We start from the raw sequence: 22,298 nt of genomic DNA, 5'->3' as shown, positions 1-22,298 counted from the left end.
TTGGAGTAGGCCGTAATGAATACTACCTTGGTGCTGCTAGGGTTAATATACTGTATTTATACTTGAACCAACTTCCATACATGACATTCTCATATAAAGCATAAGCATAGTAATGGTTACAACAGATTTTCTGTTTTGATACCTTCTTTATAACACCGTTAATTGATAGATTACTAAAATAAGATATTTATAAATACTAAGCATAATTTATTTTGGATAAATTATTAGTTTCGAATTTTTTTTTAGATAAAAATGAATAATTGAAATCGAATGTAATGTAGCTGATAAATATTGTGGAATATTCCGAAGCCCAAGTCGTCAGTTAGGTCAGCCCTGACGTAAGCACTTCACGAAGTGTTCATTATTGGCTATTTGATTATTCATTTGCCTTCAGGAATTCAGCAATAGATTTATAAAGGAGTCACAGATGAGCTAATATGAAGTGAGGCGGAAAAACAAAGGATAGAAAAAGAGAATTTTTTTTTGTTTACCACACCTCTGGTACTTATATATTCTCTGACAGACTTTGATATCCTAAGATATATTAAATTTATTACCATAGGGTGCTTTTAGCAAACCCGTGCTATCCTGGTGATGTAACTAATTGGTCTTTGTTTCTGAAGGCTATGATGATGTCCGATGATGAAAGACTAATAGTACGCTAAAAACATAGTAACGTTCGCATTTTCTAACAGAAATAATTTACTGTCATTTGCATAGAATTTAAACATTCATCATCGTATTTTATAAAGAATACTAATTATATACTGTATTACGACACAATCTAATAGCGTGTTTTTATTTCAATAACATGTTTTACGTGTTCACACTATCTCAGTGTCCGTTCTTCTAACATGTAAAACGGATTAATAGCAGTAAGTTCCCAGGATTGAGATGGATTAGGAGGCTGAATGTAGAAGGAGATAAAGACCCTTTGTCGGAAGAAAGGTTGGAGTGACGGATGCTCCTGGCATTGGACTGACGGAGGAAAGAATGGATTGACAGAAATGGAAAGACAAACTAAGACAGGAATTAAGCTGAGAAAAACGTCTTAATGAAGAAATGTATTTTTAAAAAAATAGAAAAAAAATGTTTGTATTATTATAAATGTAGAGGTCTAAGGCATCCAACGAGGTAATTAAACCTAACTAAATAAAGTACATACTCAATTTCCTCACCCTGGATACTTAAATGATTGTTTTAAACGATTAACGTTGACAACTGTATCCAATTTGTACATGTGCTTAGGAAATAGGTGGTTGAATATTAGACTTAACTAAAGATACTTAGGAAGACTATGACAGAATAAACCATCAAAAAATTTAATGAATGTTTTAAAATTCTTACTTAAGAACTAAAGAAACTCCTTAATTACTACGCAGCAAACCTTTACGGATAACATTTTTTTTTTTTCGGCCAAGACTCCCATTGGACTCCTATACTACGGATAACAGTTTAATGTAATAGTCTTCTTAATCTTTAGTGCGAAAATCATAATTAAAAAATATAAATAAGGAAAGGTTTGTCATCTTAGCTATGCAAGGGTTGGGAAAATCTCACAGATATTATAAAATCAATATTAAAAATGTGAGAGGGAAGATTAAATTCCGGCGTTTACCTTAATGACATAATCTATAACTTCATGAAAATGAATCCAGCTTTAAATAATGTAATTACGGAGACATAGCACCCATCCCTTTAATAATTAAGATAATCACTAACATCCTGCAAAACTGGATAGGTCCTTATAATATCTAAGACCGTCAAACAGGATTCAGAAAAGGAAGAAGCGTGCTAAACCAGATCTTCACTCTTAACATGTTGAGCGCCACTCGATTACTGCGTTAAGAAACAATGGGCCTTATATATTTACGAATCTGTTAGCCGAACTAGTTCCCAAACTTTTTTGTCCTACCGCCCTCTGGAAATAATTTTTTTAGCAATTAATGGGATATATATATGTGATTTAAATGCGAGCTTTTAAAAATTAGTAAAGAAGGATAATATTTGGAACGTAGGAAAGGATATCGAAAAATGGTTAAACGAATTTTTAAAAAATCGCTTTTACATCTCAAAATTAGGGAAATTATTCAACAAATTGAATCCTTGAAATATATATGTATTAATGTTTCTACCTTTTTCGTATAATATAGCAAAGAAAGGTGGGTGGTGGCGTCCATTTTAGGAATCACTGGCTCAAATCATATTACGTGAAAAAGTGACACAATATGGCAGCGATAGCAAGAAAAATGACTAAACTCACATTTTGTGAAACCTCCAAAGGATAACCAGGTTCATGTTAATGGTTGTTAAAAGCAAAAAAAACATTAAAATTTCTTAATATAATCTTGTAATACAGAAAAATAAAGCAACTTTTAAATATTTTAGCAATTAATTAAAAATAATGTAATTTGTTTTAGATTTAAACCATATTTCATGTGGTCGACGCAGCACTCAACGTGTTAATAAAACAAGAGTTTAACGCTGGAACGCTGGAAAACAAAATACAGCTAAACTTGTCACGGATTCCGGTCAAGTTCGATACCTTTTGGAATAGCTTGTAATTAGCATAACTCGTCTTCCAACCATTACGTACTTTATGATAATAATTTCTTATCACGTCCCAATCTAAATTTCAAATCAAACCCTGTCAAAGTGGACGTCCAACACTCTCCTGCAACTTCTGAGGAATTCTTTTAAAGTCGTCGGCAGCTCTTGCAGAAATATTTCCACTATCGCTATACCGTTTTACATAAAAGAGGCATTGTAGGCCCTTATTGCCTCGCAATCTCTTTTATAAGCTGCTTACATTAAAGTCTTTTATCTCATCCGCGTCTTGTTTCTCCTTCTGATTGGTCGATGCAGGCAGAATACTAAACACCAAGTCGCCTGATACATTCATACTTGAGATGTCATTCTGAAATGGAGTGGAGTCCAGGGGAATCAGGTTATTAAAAGAAACCAGAACGTAGATGAAGACACTTTCATTATCAATACAGAAATAATATATCAAGTATAATTATTTATTGATATTATTATTATTATTATAAAGGATGGACAACTGTTTTCATTCTATTTCGCTAATATTACAACCATTAATTACAATCAAACTAACTCTATTACACCATGCTATCATAACAATAGGTTAAGAAGGTTACAAATATTGTTATGATAGCAATGTGTAATAATATTAAATTGATTATAATTAAAAGTTTAATATTGCTGACAAAATAGGGGAATTTTGACTAAACCTAATTACCTGGGCAGAATAGCCTGCATAAAACGTTTTAAATATTTTATGTGAGTGTAAATTGTTGTTTGAGATTACCGAATTGGCCGAAACGTTGGACTTTTAAGAAAACAAAAAATGTTTTGAGACTTTAAATTTGATATATTTTATTTTATTTAAACAGTAATAACCAGCCTCAAGAAAGTGAAAAGATTATATATAAAGTTTAAATAATTTTATGAACTACATAGCCAGTGGTAATAAATTAATTATAATTAATTTTTTTTGTTATACTAAATATATAATAAATAAATTTGTTTTACTATTTATCTACACTATTTAAATTATTTTATCTTCTCTTATTTTGCTCTTAAAACAATTTAAATTTTAAAATTTTAGCACCATAATATTTAATTTATATAATAATCATTCATTTCAAATACCCCACATCTCTCTCCAAAGTATCTAATTTAAACATTGATTTTTCATCCTTTATATATATATATATCTTTGCAATATATATATATATATAATAAATATCTCTTTTTTAACTTATTCATAATAAATATCCCTTTTAAAGATATTTATTTATTTTTAACTTATTTATTAGTTTTTAATATATGTATATGCGTCAACATTATTACTTATTGTTATAATATTTTCTTTTTATTTATTTATCTATTTAATATGTGCTGACCGATCACCGCAAAATATGAGAAGTGCTAGAGTAAACTGCAATAAGAGTATATATTTACATACTCTTAATAACTAAATAAAAGAAAAAGGGGAAAAATACAAAGAGAGATGAAATAAATTAAAAAAAAAAACCTGTTACATGTTTATATAATTTTAGATGCTGAAAAGAAGACAAAAATAATGAAGTAAGCCGTATTGTCTTTTAATGTTCGACCTGAGCAGGCGATAGAAAGATATTAAATGAATTAGATGATTATATAAATGCAATATTCTTAGTAGTTGAAATTGTCTCTGGGACTGAATTCTAATTCTTCATCCATTCCTATTGGCCTTGAGACTAAATATAAAGACCTCGAAGCAGATTACTAAATATTTGTATTCGAATCACGATCAGGAGTAGCCTCAGTGATAAGTTTACAAGCCACGAGATATTCAAATGATTTTTACTACGGCCCGGCGCCATTGGAACAGATAAAATCCAATCACGAACTAACGGTTGATTTGAATTTCAAACATTTTTTTCGAAACGGGAGGTGGATTAGAATAATAAAATCTGCGTTCAGCATCGAGCGAAGAAAGCGAGCCGTGGGTTGGTACACCTGCTCAAGAAGGTTGTACCACTCCCTCAGGAATTTAACAATGGAATTCCAGAAGAAAGAGCATTTAATTTGATCCGTTTGCTATATTGATTTACTTAGCAGTTTATAAATATTTTTAGGATTTTGACTAATTCTTGTATTAAATATCTGGTATTTAAAGTACTTAGACCCTTTGTCAGCTTCAACTAATACAATACATCTTCACTAATATCTGGCGGTAAATATTTAAGTATTTTACAAGTGTTAAGGGAGCGGAGTGGCATTATGCTACTAACCACAAGGACCCGGGTTCGAATCCGGCTGTTACTAATAATTATTTATTCTGTTACAGTAGGCGTGAGTCAACACTGTGGGTTCAGACCCTCCAAGGTCCACCCAGTTCCATTAACTGGGCACCCTTAATTTGAGAAAATCTGGCGGTCGAGCGTGATTCTGACCAAATCAACATTCACAACCATTGGTCTAGTAAAAGTGCTTCCTTATTGTAATTCCTTCATAGGTTGTAGCAGTATAGATTTACTATTTGTGTATATAAGTGATAATATTCATAGTTTACCATAAAAGTATTTTTTTTTAGTTATATTTCATTCCGTTGTAATTTTTTTGCATGCATTATCTCAAAGATTTATATATTTGTATTATATGAAAAGCTGAAAGATCATAAAATGATTTAAGCTAGTTTCATGAAAACTGTTAGAGCCTTTTGACACTACAGTGTAGAATATTGCACATAGGGTTTCCGATTTCATACAGAGGCATTAGGAATCAAAACAAAAAAAGAAGCACCAAAATCGTGTAAGAGATGATCGTGACGCAGACACCAGTGGCCAAAAATGCTTCCTTAGGATAAGAAGATTTCCATAATCTGCTTATTTAAGGGGTATGGAAAGTAAAAAGTACATTAAAATTTTAAAAGTATACCTCTACAACTCATGGTGGTTATGGTGTTCAATACTTTGTAACTTTGTTGTATAAACAACGGTGATACAATTAAGTGATTTGTTCATGATCATGCCCAACCACCCGATCTTTAAAGGTGACTATAGTATAGAGGCTGGAAGAACCTCTTATGGTACATCCCTATTCCATAGGGTTGACTCAAGACTACAGTAACAGAATGAATAATTATCTGCCACACTCGGATTCGATACCCAAAATATAAATAAGCTGACAATATCATAATCATGATATGCGGTATTCATAATTTCCTACATTAAATGGATTAAGTGTTAGGATATAGTTTTATTTTTTAAGTAGCCTCTTTTTTATGAAGTAAAGGTTAAAGTTACCGTTTTTTAGAGCAGGTGAGCGATAATATTTACTTATTGCCTGTGAATTACTAGGAATGGAAACGAGTAAGTTCAAATGCGTCCGTATTCAAACCAAAAAATACATAATATTTATCAATACTATATTATATATTATAAATTAATTTTTTGGGGGATCTTGAGGATCAGTCAATAATGCAACTTTATTTAGGCGATGTTTTGCAAAATTATTGTTTGCGTAGTCAACCCCATCAATGAAAAAACGGTTTTTAGAACAAATACTCTCTTCAACTAATTACAATAAAACTACACGGTGTAACTTATGATTAATAACTATTATAATTAAGCCATTACTTAGTAAAAACATTACTTACAATTGTATATTACAGTGTGTTCTACATTGTGATCGAACTAACTCTAGGTTTTTGATAGAATTGAATAGGTTTTGAAATGGAGGTAAATTTGGTTTTTCCAACACGTAATCTTTTTTCCCAGCAGGTGGTCTGTTATTTCTATTTTGTGTATTGTCTGTATTTATTTAGTGTTGTTAATTGTGTCTTATGTAGTTATTAGGTTAGAGTAACATGAATTTAAATTGTGTACAACCGTTTTTTATTGATAGCTCGCTACTGTATTACTCATTGTAGGGCATGACTATGCAAACTATAAAGTCGAGAAATGTCGCCTACATAAAGCTGTTTTCTAGACTGATTCTCAAGACCTACAAAAAATATATACCTTCAACAGTCAAGAAAAATATTATCAATAGTATATTAAATGTAGTATTTTTAGAAATTTAAAATAATAATTACCTGATTGAGTTATTTCTTCAAAACTTCGGGTACAAAAAGTAAGGATAGATATTAAATCGACCTCCTCAATCCCATTATTTGTGGGGTGAGTTTTAGGAGCCTGAAAAAAAAATTATAAATATATAAGAAAACTGTACATTGATAGAGTATTTAGTACAAATCTATATATATATATATATATATAGATGATAAAAATAAGGGTTTAAAAAAAAAAATGAAAAGATTGAAATTTTTTGTTGTTTTCAATAATGTTTTTGAAGATCTAAAAAAGAAACAAAAAAAAACTATTAAAACGTTTTATGTAGTGATATATTTATAATACCGTCCACTAACAAATCCAATATATCACCTATAAATGTATAGACCTCTACACAAGCCTAAAACACTCTACAGGAAAATATTGAGAGATAAGTACTATTAAAAAAATCTAGTGCTCTGCGCGCATCACACTTTCACTTACTAAGCACATACGTCCCTTCCTCGAGTGTCTGTAGATTAGTGAACTTGTGTTAAAGTTAACTATGTTTGTGGTTTTGTAAAAATAAATAAATACATAAAATCAAATAAAAAAATAATAGTCTGAGACCAGGAAATGCGAAAATGATGATATTTTTCTGTTTAAATCCGTATTTCAGAGAATTTTGAGGTAGTTATAAACACTTAAGTGGATAAAATCTGCTGTACGAGCAATTTTTGTGCACAGGAAATTACTTTTTCTTACGATTAACCCGGCAGGAATGTCCTACCTCTTTATCCCCTGAAATGTGAGAATTTATCTCGATTGTAATATTTTTTTATAAAATTGAATTTGATTATGTTAAACATCTTTACGATTACATTCAATGCGATTTGAAATCGAGATCGTAAAATGTAGCTCTTCCATCTGGCAGAATAATTCAGATTTCGTAAAACATTTACGATCTTGCCTCGGGTCATGATTGAATAAATGCAAGAGGTGTCCAAGTGAGTAAAATGCTCAAGTGAGAAAAACGGGATGTCACGTTAGGAGTGTACTGGTGAGAGAAACACCCATTTGAAATTTTAAATAAAATTTTTCTTTAATATCTAAAACGTAAGACGCAAGTGGAAAATTTCTATTCTAAGGAAAATTATTTTCTTATTCATTTCCTGCATGCATATAAAACTGCCCTCTCTTCAGTAGTGAGTAAGTAATAAATAAGAAAAAATATAAAGAAATTTAAACTAAGATTACTTTGTCTCTGACATCACAAATAATCCAAAATATACTCTTGAATGTAATCAGAATTTAAATACTCGCCCAACGTTTTACGACCTGCTATATACCACTATGGTCAGTCATTACCATAAAACTAGGATTTAATGATAAGAATGCCTCCACTCAAACAGTAAATAAAATAAATAAACCTTATAAAATAAAATAAATGAACCTTCCACCTTTACCGCCGATAGACTTAATAACCCCTAATAACCTCAGAGGCCATTAAGCATAAAGGCGATCGAGAAACTAATACAGCGGCTGAATACCAACTAAAAGGTCGTTTATTTGTAAGGTTAGATAGCAGGGATGAAAAAAACAAATTTATTTTTGTTATGTATTCTACTAATGATCAAGAAAAGTTATTGGGCTTAGGAAGGAAAGAATCTTAAAAAAAAAAATGAATGAATGTAGAGCCAAAAACCAAAACCAAATATACAACTAAAAACCAACCGAATTTTTCCCTTGTTTCCTAAGCTATATCAATATTTTTTTAATCTTAAACAAAAATCTAAGGCTTTATCCAATATAATAATGATATTTCAAAATATCTTGAAAAATAAAATATATAATAGCTTATAAAAACCTTTAAAATCCTTTGCACATCTAACAAACAAAACAAATATATTTTATATTTGATGCCTTCCGAAGATTTGGGTTGCTTAGTGACAGCCCAACTAACTTTAGGAAAGTCTGTACAAGGATCCAAAACCATAAATTAACTCCAGTCCACGGCACAAACTTTGAAATACGCCCAATTCAAAGTAATTTTCTAATTTTTCTTTGTTAAAAAAAGGCAGTTTTGGTTCGATTCTAAGAAGTATATGAAACAACGGTGAAAATGAATAAAATAAATTTTTAAAAACCGCGAAAAATAGGAAAATAAAAGTTTAAATCCCCAAAGCTCTCACATCTCTAATACGAAATATATTCAGATAAAAATTTTCACCTCTCTAATTGATTTTTGTGGGACTGTAAGACCTAAAAGTAACTTTGATTAGGTACAAAAGTGCATTGTTTTCGAGCAAAAACGCAGTCATCAATAAAGAGATTATAGATGCAGGTTTATGAAAAAAACACCGAAATAACCATGTAATGAATTTATAATTCCTCCAAAAAATTAAATAAGTAAAGAAAAGCAAAAAAAAATGTTACCTGTTGATTGAATATCAAATAAACTTTCCTGTTGTGATTGTTTCTACATTTTCACATAATTTTTCTCTCTTTTCCCCTACATTTTACATAATTTAAAACTTCATTTCAGAAAACGTGTAAGTCCAATTATGAGATAATAAAAAAAATCTTGATATTGAAAACATTCATTTGTATTACTTTTAAAAAAATAATAAATCACCCTTTTAATAACTTAATTCGTCATTTGAACAACTTTTCGATAAGTTGGCTCATTATCAGGTCGATTTCTCTACAAATAAAATATTTAACAAGCGAGAGCTGTAAAATTATACTTTTTAAAATAAATAAATTAAAATTATTTATTACTTTTATTCAATATTTTTGAGTATTTAGAACTTTGATATTAGGTCAAAAAAAAATTTTAAATATCAATCATTCCTCTTTTATAACTACCGTAAGTATGTGATATCTGAATCAATAAGGGATAAGCTACCAGGAAAAGTGAAGCCTAAGAGGTGGGACTTAAGATGGAACCAGGGGGCGTGGCAGAAGACTAGATGAAGATTATTAGGCTATCATTGGCTGACTTCTCTTTTAGTTTAGATTACACTGGCGGAAATTCCAACTAACCAAAACCTAAATATAAACCTCAGAGGCATGGCTTTTTTGGCTACAATATTCCTTTGAAAGACAGTATGGTTATTCCACATAATATAATAAAAAGAACAGGTTCATTATTTTTTTTCTTAATAATCAAAAATTTCATACATATATCCTAATTTAGAAATCTTGGTATAAAGTATACCTATGTTGAATTATAACGCCTTTTCTTTTATAGATCATGAGTATTAGTCATACTCAGACCCTTACGAAGGTATCTCGTAACGGTGTATTTTCATTCACTACTCTATCGCTGGTTGCTTGTTGAAACGTTTACAACTGTAGAAAAACAAAAGAAAGAAAAGAAAACAATCTTCGACAAACAGCAGGAAAAGAATACTAAGCAATAAAACCTGGAGTCATTGAACCCCAACTTTTTCCGCCTTAAAACAGAAGGGACTCCTTCCAAAACGTGATCGATTTCTTTTTTCTTTCTATCAGTGAAACTCCAGATGGCCAGTGACCGTTGAAGAACTTCTTCAACAGCCGTTGATTCCCGATCTGGCTATGATAGAACCGCTCAAGAAATTATAGATTAAATGAAAAATCTATAAGAGAAGTAATGTAAAAGAATGTACAGGAAATAAAACTAACCATGGAACTGAAGGGCAAATAAAAAAAAATTACAAAACCAACTTCATGTTAGGATTTAGCACCCACAAACACCCCTTTGTTCAAACGTCTAAAAAAATAAATATTTCTTACAAGCCGCACAGAATTTGTAAACTTTTCTAACCTAAAACATTCATTACTCGTGCATACTGTGACCAAATTAACATGTTTTGGTATCATTAGAAAGAGGTTGTACCACATTGTAATAGAGTATGTATTGGATAAAACTGAAGGTAATATAATTTTACTGAACGATTATTTAACAATTATTAATAAATTATTTTATGAATCTAATTCCAATTAACCTAGTAAACTTGAGTAGTAGCTATTAAAGATTTTGTTTTGCTACAAAACTGTGGAAAGCATAACATGAATTAGCTAAAAATGTAAATCATGACATAAACCGGAGTTCATTTTCGTTTTCAGCACACTAATGGACATAAATTGCAGCCAAAATTATCAAATCAAATTTCAAAACGTCTCATTTTATAGGCCAGTATCTTCTATTAATTTATATTATATAAATAAATAATTGGCCCATATTTTTTTTTAAATATAAAGGTGATGCTCGGTGGTGCGGTTAGAAGAAAACAAAAAATAGTTAACAACTATTTATTTGCGGAAGTTTCGCCTCAATTTATAAAGCTTCACCAGAAATGTTAGAGTTGAAAAATATCGAAAGAGTTAGACAAATTCATATTTATATATTCATATTATTTTACTTCGTTCTTTTTTATATAATTTTTAAAGGCCCCTAGATAAGCTTATCTCAGCGACCTTTGTGGGCAGAAAAAAGACAGATAGTGGAGAAGATAGCTATTTGGATCCAGTGGGTTGTTACAGGTTTTTGATTTAAATTTCATACCCTACAAAAGAGTCAGCAGACCTTAGGGTGCTGTTCCCTGGCAATGGGAAAAGAGGAGAGGTAAGAAATTCAAGGATGTGATTTCGGGCATAGTTGGGTAAGTTTACTTCTTTTTTTACTTTTCTCATTTGACAGCTTTATCGCTTTTCTCTTTATAATTAGCTCCTATATTACAACAGAACCAATAATCCAAAATTTAATAACACATCTAACCAAAAATTGTTAGCAGTCGTTTATCGTGTTAAAATATTTTACAATTTCTGTATCTTGTATAACAATGTTATTAATAAATATTTTTCCCGCTATTTGGTGTACCATTTTTGAGAGCCACTCGGATCATTTTCTAACGGAAAATACTTTTTATATAAACTGGCAGTTCCTGAAATTAATGCATTCGACACAAATTTATAATAGTATAAATATCAAGTCTCATTAATCATTCCAAGAGAAAAGATAAATGTGAGGAAAATCCTATGCACCCTCAAGGATCTTTAGCTCCCATGCAAACCGGCTTGCAGTACTTACAATATCCTTCACCCATGGCAAAACTGTTTCGAAATGGTAACAACCGAGTGGTATCACTTTATCATTGTGGGGCATCTAAGAACCCAAGCGTAGGTGTAACATAGAAAATTGCATTAGGAAATATTCTCCGGAGTGACGGTTTTTCGGGTTGGTGAAATGATTAAACGGCTTTGCTACCCTGTTTATGTCACAAGACTTCAGAACAATAGAAAGGCAAAATTAAATTATTAATAATGGAGACAATATACTTTCAATGGTCACCGAATGGCACACTAAAGACAACTCCAGCCGTTTTATAACTGTCGGTTTAGTAAACATTTTAAGTATGATCACGAATTGTATTTGTGACACGTACTCCAGTGTCTTTAAATTGTATACATTGGCATAGATAACCGAATGTTCTGGAGGTGCCAGACAAGGAAACAGTCCTCCTGGAGTTTCAATCTACATCTTAATAATAACATTCAGTTTTAATCAAGGTTTAATAATACTAACTATAAGCTGCTTGAGGCACTCAATACTGCTGTAAAGTAATAATTTTTGGTTTTTTATTATATAATTTTGCTTTTATGCTGATGGAAACCTAATCAGCATTAATCCTATCCGAAACCATTAAAGTCCTTAAAGAACGACGTAAAAACTGGAAAATTAAAATATATTCCAACAAATCTTCACTTATATCTTCCTGAACCTTATTATTATCCTTTAATAATACTTATCCCTGTCTAAGCGATCCACTACTGAACACTACGTCTGGGCAAATAACTAACTTTGAATTCACATACGAGACCGAAACGACAGGAATCTGCTTGACTATTCCGACTATTACGACACTTATAACACAAACGGTCAAATCTTTGAGTTAATTAAAAAATAATCATTAAAATTTCTATAATAAGGCCTCGAGCTTTGGGGCTCCGTTAAAGCATCAAAATATTCAACAGCATCCAATTTATTGAATCCAAAATGCTCTTTACTTAGTCACAAAATTAATCATCCATAATGACCTTAGTGGTAAATATGTTGGCGATTGGTGCATAACCATGAATCAATCCTTCCATCATATACTCTTTTACCACCCAAGCCCATTTGTTTCTAATCCTGATATCATCTATAATTTCTGCTAATTGTTCTGAGACTATAGCCACCTTTTAAATCCTACAAAAACCTTAAGATACTTTTAAGAACCTAAGAAGCACTAGAAACAACGATAATTAAATAATAAAAATATAATGAAATAATAACTATAAGAACTTAGGACAGATAGTATTTATTATTTTTTAGGCATATCATCATCATTTGATGATCCTAAAATAACACAACGCAGAGTGATCAAGGTATTCAATATTAAAATTGTATGAATGCTTAAACGAATACGATAATAGCACCTTTTATAATTACACATCTAATATATATTAATTCAACTGTAAAATTTAAAAGCTATCACGGCTGAGTGCAATTCGTACAGCTGAGTCACTGAAGATATAAAAATCAAAAAGCAATTATATTCTACTGGACGATGTAATTTATTGTTGATGGAAAATTAGTTGTAATCATCGCTAACGACTTTCATCTCGAGATAAGAGCCACTCGAAAAGAATCACAACAAATGAAACAACGGTAGAGGGAGATTGGACAGCATACCAACATCACAGAATACCGTTCGACAGGGTGAGAAACCGTTCCGCGATCACTTTTAAATCTGACCCACGGGTAGACTCAGCCCTCGAAGGACATAGAATGTGGCAGACCGACAGTACACACACGCGAAGACCATTGTCCCGCTGAGGACAAAGAAAGGCATGACTGACCCACTGCCCTCGCCTTATGCAATCCTTCTTTCCTTTCTCCTCATTATTCTTCTCTGTCCTCTTTGTTTTTTACTCCGTTGTTTGTTAGCTTGTTATTGCTAAAACGATATAATGACCGAACTAACAATCCGTAATTATTCAGTCCTGTATCCTCAAAGGTGATTTAATAGAATTATTACTAATCATAGCTCTGCTTTATTATAATAATTTTTATTATTAATACATCAAATCTAATTGTAAACATTGACACAATCTCTGTCATATGAAACTACTACGACGACAGGAAAATACCACCGTAAAACCGGCCTTAAAAGAGTGAATAATAATATAAAGGGACTTCTACAAAAGAATTAACCAAATATATGAATATTTCTAAGGTCATATGTCTGTTCATCTGGAGATATATACCACTATGTCTAATCAAGGAGAGAACCTGTGATCGTCAGATATTGTAGATTATAGAAGAAAAATAAAAAGATAAAAATGAGTTTACAAAGAACTTTCACTCATAAAGATCATAAATGTCAGTCAAACCAATGGAAAAGGAAGGAATGATAGAATTGTACCGCGTGTAAAAGCAATAGTGTAACATCGATACACAGAGGAGAATTTAGGGCATAGGTATTAAAGCTTTTTCCTGGAGTTACTAAAAGACCATCCAGATAAGTTTAGTTTGCCAAAACCCTGGATATTGATTACAAAATATTTTTTATTTATTAATTGCTATTTACAACTGTACATTATAACACATTTAGTAAATCTGATCTAAGTTAAATTGGAGTGTTATAGGCGTGTAGAGAAACTACCCATTGGTAGCACTCTAATGACATTTTACATTAGCTGGTCTCGTGGCCATCTAACCATCTTCTTTTCAGGCGCCTTGAAGGATTATCAGGAATGGAAGAGGGTGCAAGGTTAGAAACTAGGGGGTTTGAGTGGTCAGGGATTTTATAATGGAAGGAGTGATATCTGGTTCGGGCTAGATCGGTTACATAGGGAAAATTAAGGTCTTTATGTATGATTTTATTTGTGACAAAGTAGGATTATTGAGGAGCATTGAGGATTATACGAAGAATTTTGGATTGTAAGGATTGAATACGAAAGGAATTCGAAGGTTTAGTGGAGCCCCAGATATCAACTCCATATGTCCAGATTGGCCTTATTACAGTCATGTGGATCAGGAAGTTTAGACCGTTTGTCTAGTAAGTACTGTAATTATTACAAAATATTGACCTGCTTTTAATCTCTTCGTTTTCTAAGATCTAAAAGCGTCTCAATTTATAGTTTTCGAAGGAGGTTATTTAAGTAATGGTTGTAAGTAACATGGTGTACGACATGAATGCCGAATGAAATTGCAGTTGTACAGCGATAACTCACAATTCTTCCCTAGTAAATATTATCGGACAAAGGAAACTAAGGACACAGCAGTAGCCCCAGGTTGAAGTTTGTTTTGAGAAGGAGCCTCGATTTATTACTGTAGGCAGGTCCTCTTATGCAACCCTGTCCATTCGTCATATGGGCTTTCTCAAGCTCCTGGCTTTCTGGAAAGATAAATGTAAGGGAAACATGTGGGTGAGTCTACGTAGGCTTATAGTTTAGTGTTTGCCTCTTTTCTTGTAGAATAAGAAAAAAATAACATCCAATGTTCTGTTTCGAAATGTGGATTTCAAAACTTAATCTTTTTCAGGCCTTAGTATCCCTCTGGATACCTCATCTTTGACAATTAAAAACAAGACAGTGGCAATCCTAAGAAAGGTTAATAATTATTAATAAAGGTTGTATTGCATACATAATGAAACCTCATAAAAAAATATCTAAGCTTTTGTTTATTAATTTTTTTTTTTTTTAGTTGTCCCGTGATTATTTTTCTCAAGGTAGACCATTTGTACTATTTTTTAAAAATATAATTGGATGTGATAATGACAAAGATTTTTACGATTACTTTTAATACAATTTTAAATCGAAATGGTAAACTGTAGCTCTTCCATCAGGGGCTGAAGATTCCATTTTTAGTAACCTAATAAACATCTTACTTCGGCTCATGACTTAAAATAAGAAACGCAGGATGTGTCCAGGTGGGCGAAATGCTCAAATGAGAAAAAAAAAGATGTCACGTTAGGAGTGTACTAGCGAATGAAATGCTATATATATTAATAATAAAGGAATATGTTGCTCAGTGATATTGCTGCAGTTCAACTGATGTGGGTTTAAAGATTTGGAATCTGTTGTCATCTCGATTTTTATTTTAAAAATTCGATACGGCATCTTTTACAGATCAGACTATCATTTAATATTACATTAATAACTTTCTCATTAATAGTATCTCAAAGAAAACAATTTTATGTGTTTTGTTATATCATTTCATAAAAACCATAGTATTGTACTTGAACTTCATTATATAAAATTTTAAATCCTCATCAATATCATTTTTAGTTTTTTTAAAATGTATTCCTCATAATCCAAAATTCATTTAATGGAATTAGCTCTTGGTGTGTAAATGGTTAAAAAATAGTCATGTATTATTATAATTACAGATTTGTATTATTATTATCAATATTATTAAAGGTTTTTATCATTATTAAAGTACTCAGTGTATGAAGTTACGTTACATTCAACTTACCATCGTTATTTGTATTGAATATTGATAATAATTTAACAATCGATTTTTTTTTTAAATGCTGGGATGAAGAAAAAGCTTTCAATTAAAATATATTATTATTCTATATTATGTACTTGTACAACGTTGCTGGATTTATCCCATACTCATGTAATATGTATCCTCATATTTGTCAATTTCATTAATTTCCATTAAGAAATTTTGTCATTTAAAAACATAGTTTGAAAACATTATACAACCACATACAGTACAGAAAGGTATTACAAAGGAAGTTATTTAAATAATTTAGTTGCAAAAATTTTTCAAACTATATGTTTTTAAATGACAAAATTTCTTAATTTCTTAAGGATATATAGTACATCAGTAAGGGGTAAATCCCGAAAAGCTGTGCGAGTACAAAATATAAAATAATAATATATTTTAATTGGAAGTTTTCTTAGCCTAAGCATTTTAAAAAAGTAATATAATTTTATTATGTAGTTTATTAACATATTTCAATATATCATTAATTTGTTTTAATGGATCATTATCATTACAAAAATTAATAATAAAATAGATATTTTCATTTGTTAATTGCTTCAATATCCGTTAGCGAATATTGCAATAGATAACAACTGGAAGAAGTAATATTTGCTAATCTAACGTAAGTATTATTTCGAAACACTCGAAACGTAGGGGAATATCGAACGTGTCTTTGGGACTCTTTTTATAGTTCATATAATATATTTATAAAATAATATATTCATATAACTATTTATAGCTCAGATTCCTTTTTTTTGTTTCTTTTTATTTTTGAAATAGATATTCGACAAACCAATTGATATTCGTGGGCCTAAGGACACCTGATCCCATTCACTGTATTATATCATGGCCAGTTTTACAAATATTTAATATGTTCCTCCCTAAATTATTATTAATTAAGTTTTTTTCCTACAATTTAATTTATAGAAAAATAAATTTGAAAACTTCTACAGGACAAACTACACTGCATATATAAGTATTGCTACTTACTAAAGTACTTGAAAGAAGACAAAACGAAAAGTGTATCACTTCGTATTTTGCATATTTGCATATTTAATAATTATATAAATTAATATTACCTATTGCCTAATAGAGGTATGTATTTGTTGAACTTCTATACAACAAAATCAACTGTTATTTCATAGAGCTAATAAGACATTAATACTAGGCATAAGGTTAAATATAGCATCCTTGGCGATTTTATAACGACCTCAGAGCGAAATACCTAATTCTTAAAATTGTAAATTGCCAAATACTGATAATAATGTTCTATAATAATATTATACTACATAGTGTACCTATATAATTGATATACAACTATATTTTTATATAAAACAAGTAATGACTTGTAACAATAGTTTAATTGAAAGCTAACCAATCAACTCTTCAATTTTCTGTTCGGAAGGATTACAAGAGACGTGTATGTGTACGGGAAGACATACGAGTATAATTGGATTGGTAACACTCTCCCTTTTCAGTCATTCTAGTGAGCAAGGAGAATTCATTCCTTTGTCATCATTGTACCACAGCAAGGACAGACCGCCTATTGCCTCGTTGAAGGTACACAGATGGTATCGTCTTGTGTAGCATCAAGGGAAGAGAACGTCAGGGAAAGCTGATGTCATCAGGGAAGTAATGGTCTGTGACAGGTGAAGATCTGTCTCTTCCAGTTGTCAAAAGGATAAAGGAGAGTGTCCTCTAATTGTACACGAGATCTTGAGGTCACTTTCAGGACCAGGGTGGTACCATTGTTGATGGTTCTTACTCTTATTATTATCATTAACGTTCCACAAGAGATGACTTCTTCAGCAAGAACGGAGGGCATCGATATGATGAATGCCGAGCTGCAAGTTTTTTTTCACCTTTAAAGTATACTATTTGATTGTCCCACTGGAAATATAATAAGATAAAAATATTCCTTACTTAAATCTCGAAAGAGCTTCCTTCGAATAGTTACATATCTCAAAAGCCCAGTTTTGACTTTGCTCCTGAACAGCTCAATTACCAAATTTATTGGCATTTAGATCTTTTTGTACATACATTTTCCATACATCAAAAATGTGGTTTTTTTTTAGCATTAGTAAAGTAAAGAGGCAGATTCAATTTCATGAGTTCCCCCTGCACCGTAAGGGCAGTTTCTATATAGCTCAGTGTACCTCCTTGATGCTAATATATTTATTCTAAATATTTTTTTAATTCCCTTTTTTATTTATTTATTTTTTTTAGCTACCTCTTTATTTGCTATTGTAGACTCCTTATTTTTTATCATTGGAGTGCACCCATGATTATTTTTCCACTACCACTTAATCTCTCCACTTGCCATCGCAATAGAACTAACCCCACATTTAACAGATACTTTTTATGAAATAAATAATAATAATAAAATTCTAAGAATTGTTATCTAATATATTTCGTTTATCTTTGGCCAATTGAGACATGAAATAGCCAGAATCGACCAACCCATCTACTTTTATTTTATCAGCTTCACATTTAATTTTCAGTATGAAGTAGTCAGCTCTGGTTTCCAGCACCTGAATTTATTTAAATGCATGTTTTTTTTTTTTTAAAATAAACTTTCATCTATTACACTCAGGAGGCTAATGAAGAAAAAATTACCCATTTCTTTTTTTATAACTGGGAGTTGTTTTGAAAGTTCTAAAAATTATGCCTAATAAACAAATCGACAAACTTAATAAAACATAAGCTCTAAGACCCCAAACTTGCATCTTATTTTTGGAATAATATTTCGGAGCAAGATTTTAGATAGCCTATCAAAAGGAGTTTTGTTGAGAATTTAGATATCCCACCTAACAGTTCTAAAAATAGTCTTCAAACTTGCATTTCATTTTTGTTTAATATTTCTGAGCAAGATTTTACTAAAAATATTTTTTGATAACCAACAGTTTTCTCGAGAGCCCTGGTAGCCCAACTAAGACCTTTAAAAAAATATACCTAGTAAACGAATCAAACCATGACATTTCAATTTTAAAGTTTGACACTTCTACAAAAAGTTTCACAAGTTCTCCGAAAAACTACAGAATACATAAAATTGTTTTCCTTTGAATTAATGTACATCATTATCCTAGTTGGCTTCATAAACAGATTGGTCGGGAACACATATCATTAATTATGAAACACAGGTACAGGTCATATTTAATGTACCGATTTGTAACAGGTTTTGTAAGAGGTTTGTACATCGTTATAATTACAATAAATGCGTGTACATTCCAAACGAGAATAAGCATACACTCTCTGTGTTCGTTGAGGCTGAGGCCAGAAGGGTGTCATGTCTTGAGGACATTGTATTCAGAGTGCTTTTCTGTGTCCTCACCCAAAAGGTAAGGAACGCTAACGGTGATCGGCTTCTACTCCTGATGACCTCTTGCTGAAGAATTATGCTACCTGCGATCCCGTCATTATTGGAAAGGGCAGCGGTCATGTTGCATATAGCTAGCACTCTCCTTACAAGAATGATCGATGCCTTAGAAACAATAAAGAAAGTTGCTCACACATCATAAGTAGTCACCACGCAACGAAATCCAAGGCAGGTGTATTATGTACGTAATTCTAACTTATTTACTTTTAGAAGAAATCCGAGATCTCCTAAAAAAAGGCTTTTTATTTACTGTTTTTTTTAAATTCTAGCCAATTAACATGAATAATAATAACATACGTTATTTATTTGTTTCTGGGGCAACTCCTCGCAAAAAAGTTAGCCAGTACAGTAAATGTCTTACATAAACAAATATTATCACCAACAAGAATTATTTATATAAGTCGATAATACACAACAAGACTAACCTCGGTATGGTATTTAGATTGTTCACTATTAAAAAACTGCATATTTAACATTATCTAAGTACATTTTAGGTAACACGGATTGTAGGTCTATTAGCATAATAACAAGAGGCATAATCTTTATGTGTAAGGATCACATATGATTCAGTGTTCTAACAATGGTTATATAAAAAATCGATTAAGTGTAAGGTGTTGGAATGGATACAGGATAACATTCTCTAAAGCATCATTTCCACTTTATTTTATATGATCATAGAGGGATATTTCTGATTTATATGATCATAGAGGGATATTTCTGATTTATATGATCATAGAGGGATATTTCTGATTTATATGATCATAGAGGGATATTTCTGACTTATATGATCATAGAGGGATATTTCTGATTTATATGATCATAGAGGGATATTTATATGATCATAGAGGGATATTTCTGATTTATATGATCATATAGGGATATTTCTGATTTAAAATAATTCACATGTTTGTTGTAAAAATCCTCGACTGAAAAAATAAATTTATGGAAAAAATTTATTCATTTAACTTAATTCCAGTTTGTGCAGTCTCAAAATAACGGAGACTCGTCTGATAGCGGTCACCGCCGAATTAAGGGACAACCTGAACCCTGGATTCCTAGGAGTCTTCTGGAGTGATTTGGTTTCGTCTGAGGGCACGAACTCATTTCCAACTCCGTGACTGTCCTCACGGATCATCGAGGAGTATTTGGAATAGGCACGGAAAATACCCCAAATTTAAAATAGAATGGTCGAATCTAGTTGTGATGAAGACATTTGATGATATTATAAAGTAATTTTAGTAATAGGATCATTGCCCACGATAAAACGGCCAAGAAAAATTTTAAAGCTTTAGTGTCTGATTCAATTATTTATTTAATATCCATTTCGGACTTTATCAGTAGGACACAGCGGGTAGAAATACGAAAATTACACAGACGCTAGTAAATTTGGCGCCCAAAACTTTAAGAATTAACATGTTAACACCTAGAAACTCTAACTACAAGTACTATAATAAAAAAAAGCAATCCACAGATTAATAAAATATGAGTTAATGCTACATTAGTGTTCCGTAAGTACCACACCATAAAAATATGAAATATTTCATTATTAGAGGGAAAAAATCATGAGCTATCATTGTATAAAACTTTATGACATGTTCTTCACTGAACTACTCTTAATTTTAATATGACTTTAAATCATTTTTTCTAACTCCAGTTACTTTATGAATTGGTTCCTTTCTCCTTGAAGTCGTTGGTGCTATGGTAATATTGGTGTCAACACAATCCATTTCCTCAAGATACCGACCATTTTATTTTCATTGAGTTGAAGACATTAATCAATAAGCAATAAAACAATAATAACCCATTATAAAGCTCCCTTCCACCATTAAAAAATAAAGAATCTTTGCCAATGGTGTTATGGTACCTCATTAAGATGGTTTACGCTCCGATCACATTCCTATCGGATTGCTACAGAAGTTGAATATCCCGCATTCCCTTTCACACTCCTTATTTGTATCCTCAGCTGACATAAATGAATAGCTTTGGCGGTGCTCACTTGATCGTGTAAGTGGTTATATACATCCGATCTCTGTGGATATCATTTAGGCACTGTGTGTTTTATTTAATTCATAACATTCGCTCTCAGTATTCCCGCAAATATTTGTATATTTTATTTTTCACTCCCCTTTTTTAACTGGATGTAATTAGTTTTTCTTTGATGATGAATGTATCCGTAGTCGCCAATCAGTGTGGAACGCATTCCTACACTTAATGAGAGGTTGTGGCCTGATTTATAAAGGATATGATTCATGCTTTGACATGAACCGATATCATATTATTAATAATCGATTTCTGGAAAGTAATTATCCTTCTTAATATCGGAGCAGTTTTTCTAATAAATATAAAAACATGAAGTTCTGGAAATTTTTCCGTTATGACGACGATAGCATTAATTTTTGTTTTTAAAGCCTTTTAGGAAAAACAATAAAATTCACCTGAAGTCGCTCCCATAAACAATCGAGTTAATAATTATTATTACTATCCATTGACAATTTAAAACTTGTTATTTTCATTTAAATCATTTGAATTTCACTACATTTTTGAAAGAGTTATTAGTCGTAGGAAATTTTTTTATTTTTTCCTCCATTATATATTTGAAGACTTGGAATACTAATATCACACATTAAGAAAGGTTTGATATGAAGTAATTTAGTTAAAAATATAGATGAAAAAAAACGGAATAACTATATAATAATAACGGATAATTATTACTATTTTATTTATTATTATTATTAATAATAATAACGGAATAATAAAAAGTATCTTCTAAATTAACACATTCTGAATGAATTTAAGGAAGTTAGGATAAGTTGATCCAGAAATTAAAATACGAAAG

The 22,298-nt window shown here is 31.1% G+C and overlaps 1 protein-coding gene across 1 annotated transcript in view; it reads right to left on the bottom strand.

Moving 5' to 3' along the window:
• The window catches only part of LOC106688015 (cadherin-99C), a gene marked incomplete at its 3' end in the record, with an annotated part of 245,476 nt that overhangs the window by 44,526 nt on the left and 178,652 nt on the right, over window positions 1–22,298 (bottom strand). Inside the window, 1 exon segment of the mRNA XM_024360534.2 lies at window positions 6,605–6,704.

This window comes from Halyomorpha halys, unplaced genomic scaffold (assembly GCF_000696795.3).
Source record: "Halyomorpha halys isolate HHAL.00 unplaced genomic scaffold, Hhal_1.1 Scaffold1040.1, whole genome shotgun sequence".
NCBI lineage: Eukaryota > Metazoa > Arthropoda > Insecta > Hemiptera > Pentatomidae > Halyomorpha > Halyomorpha halys.
The sequence above is the reverse complement of the archived record's forward strand: the minus strand, read 5'-3'. Positions and strand labels throughout refer to the sequence as shown.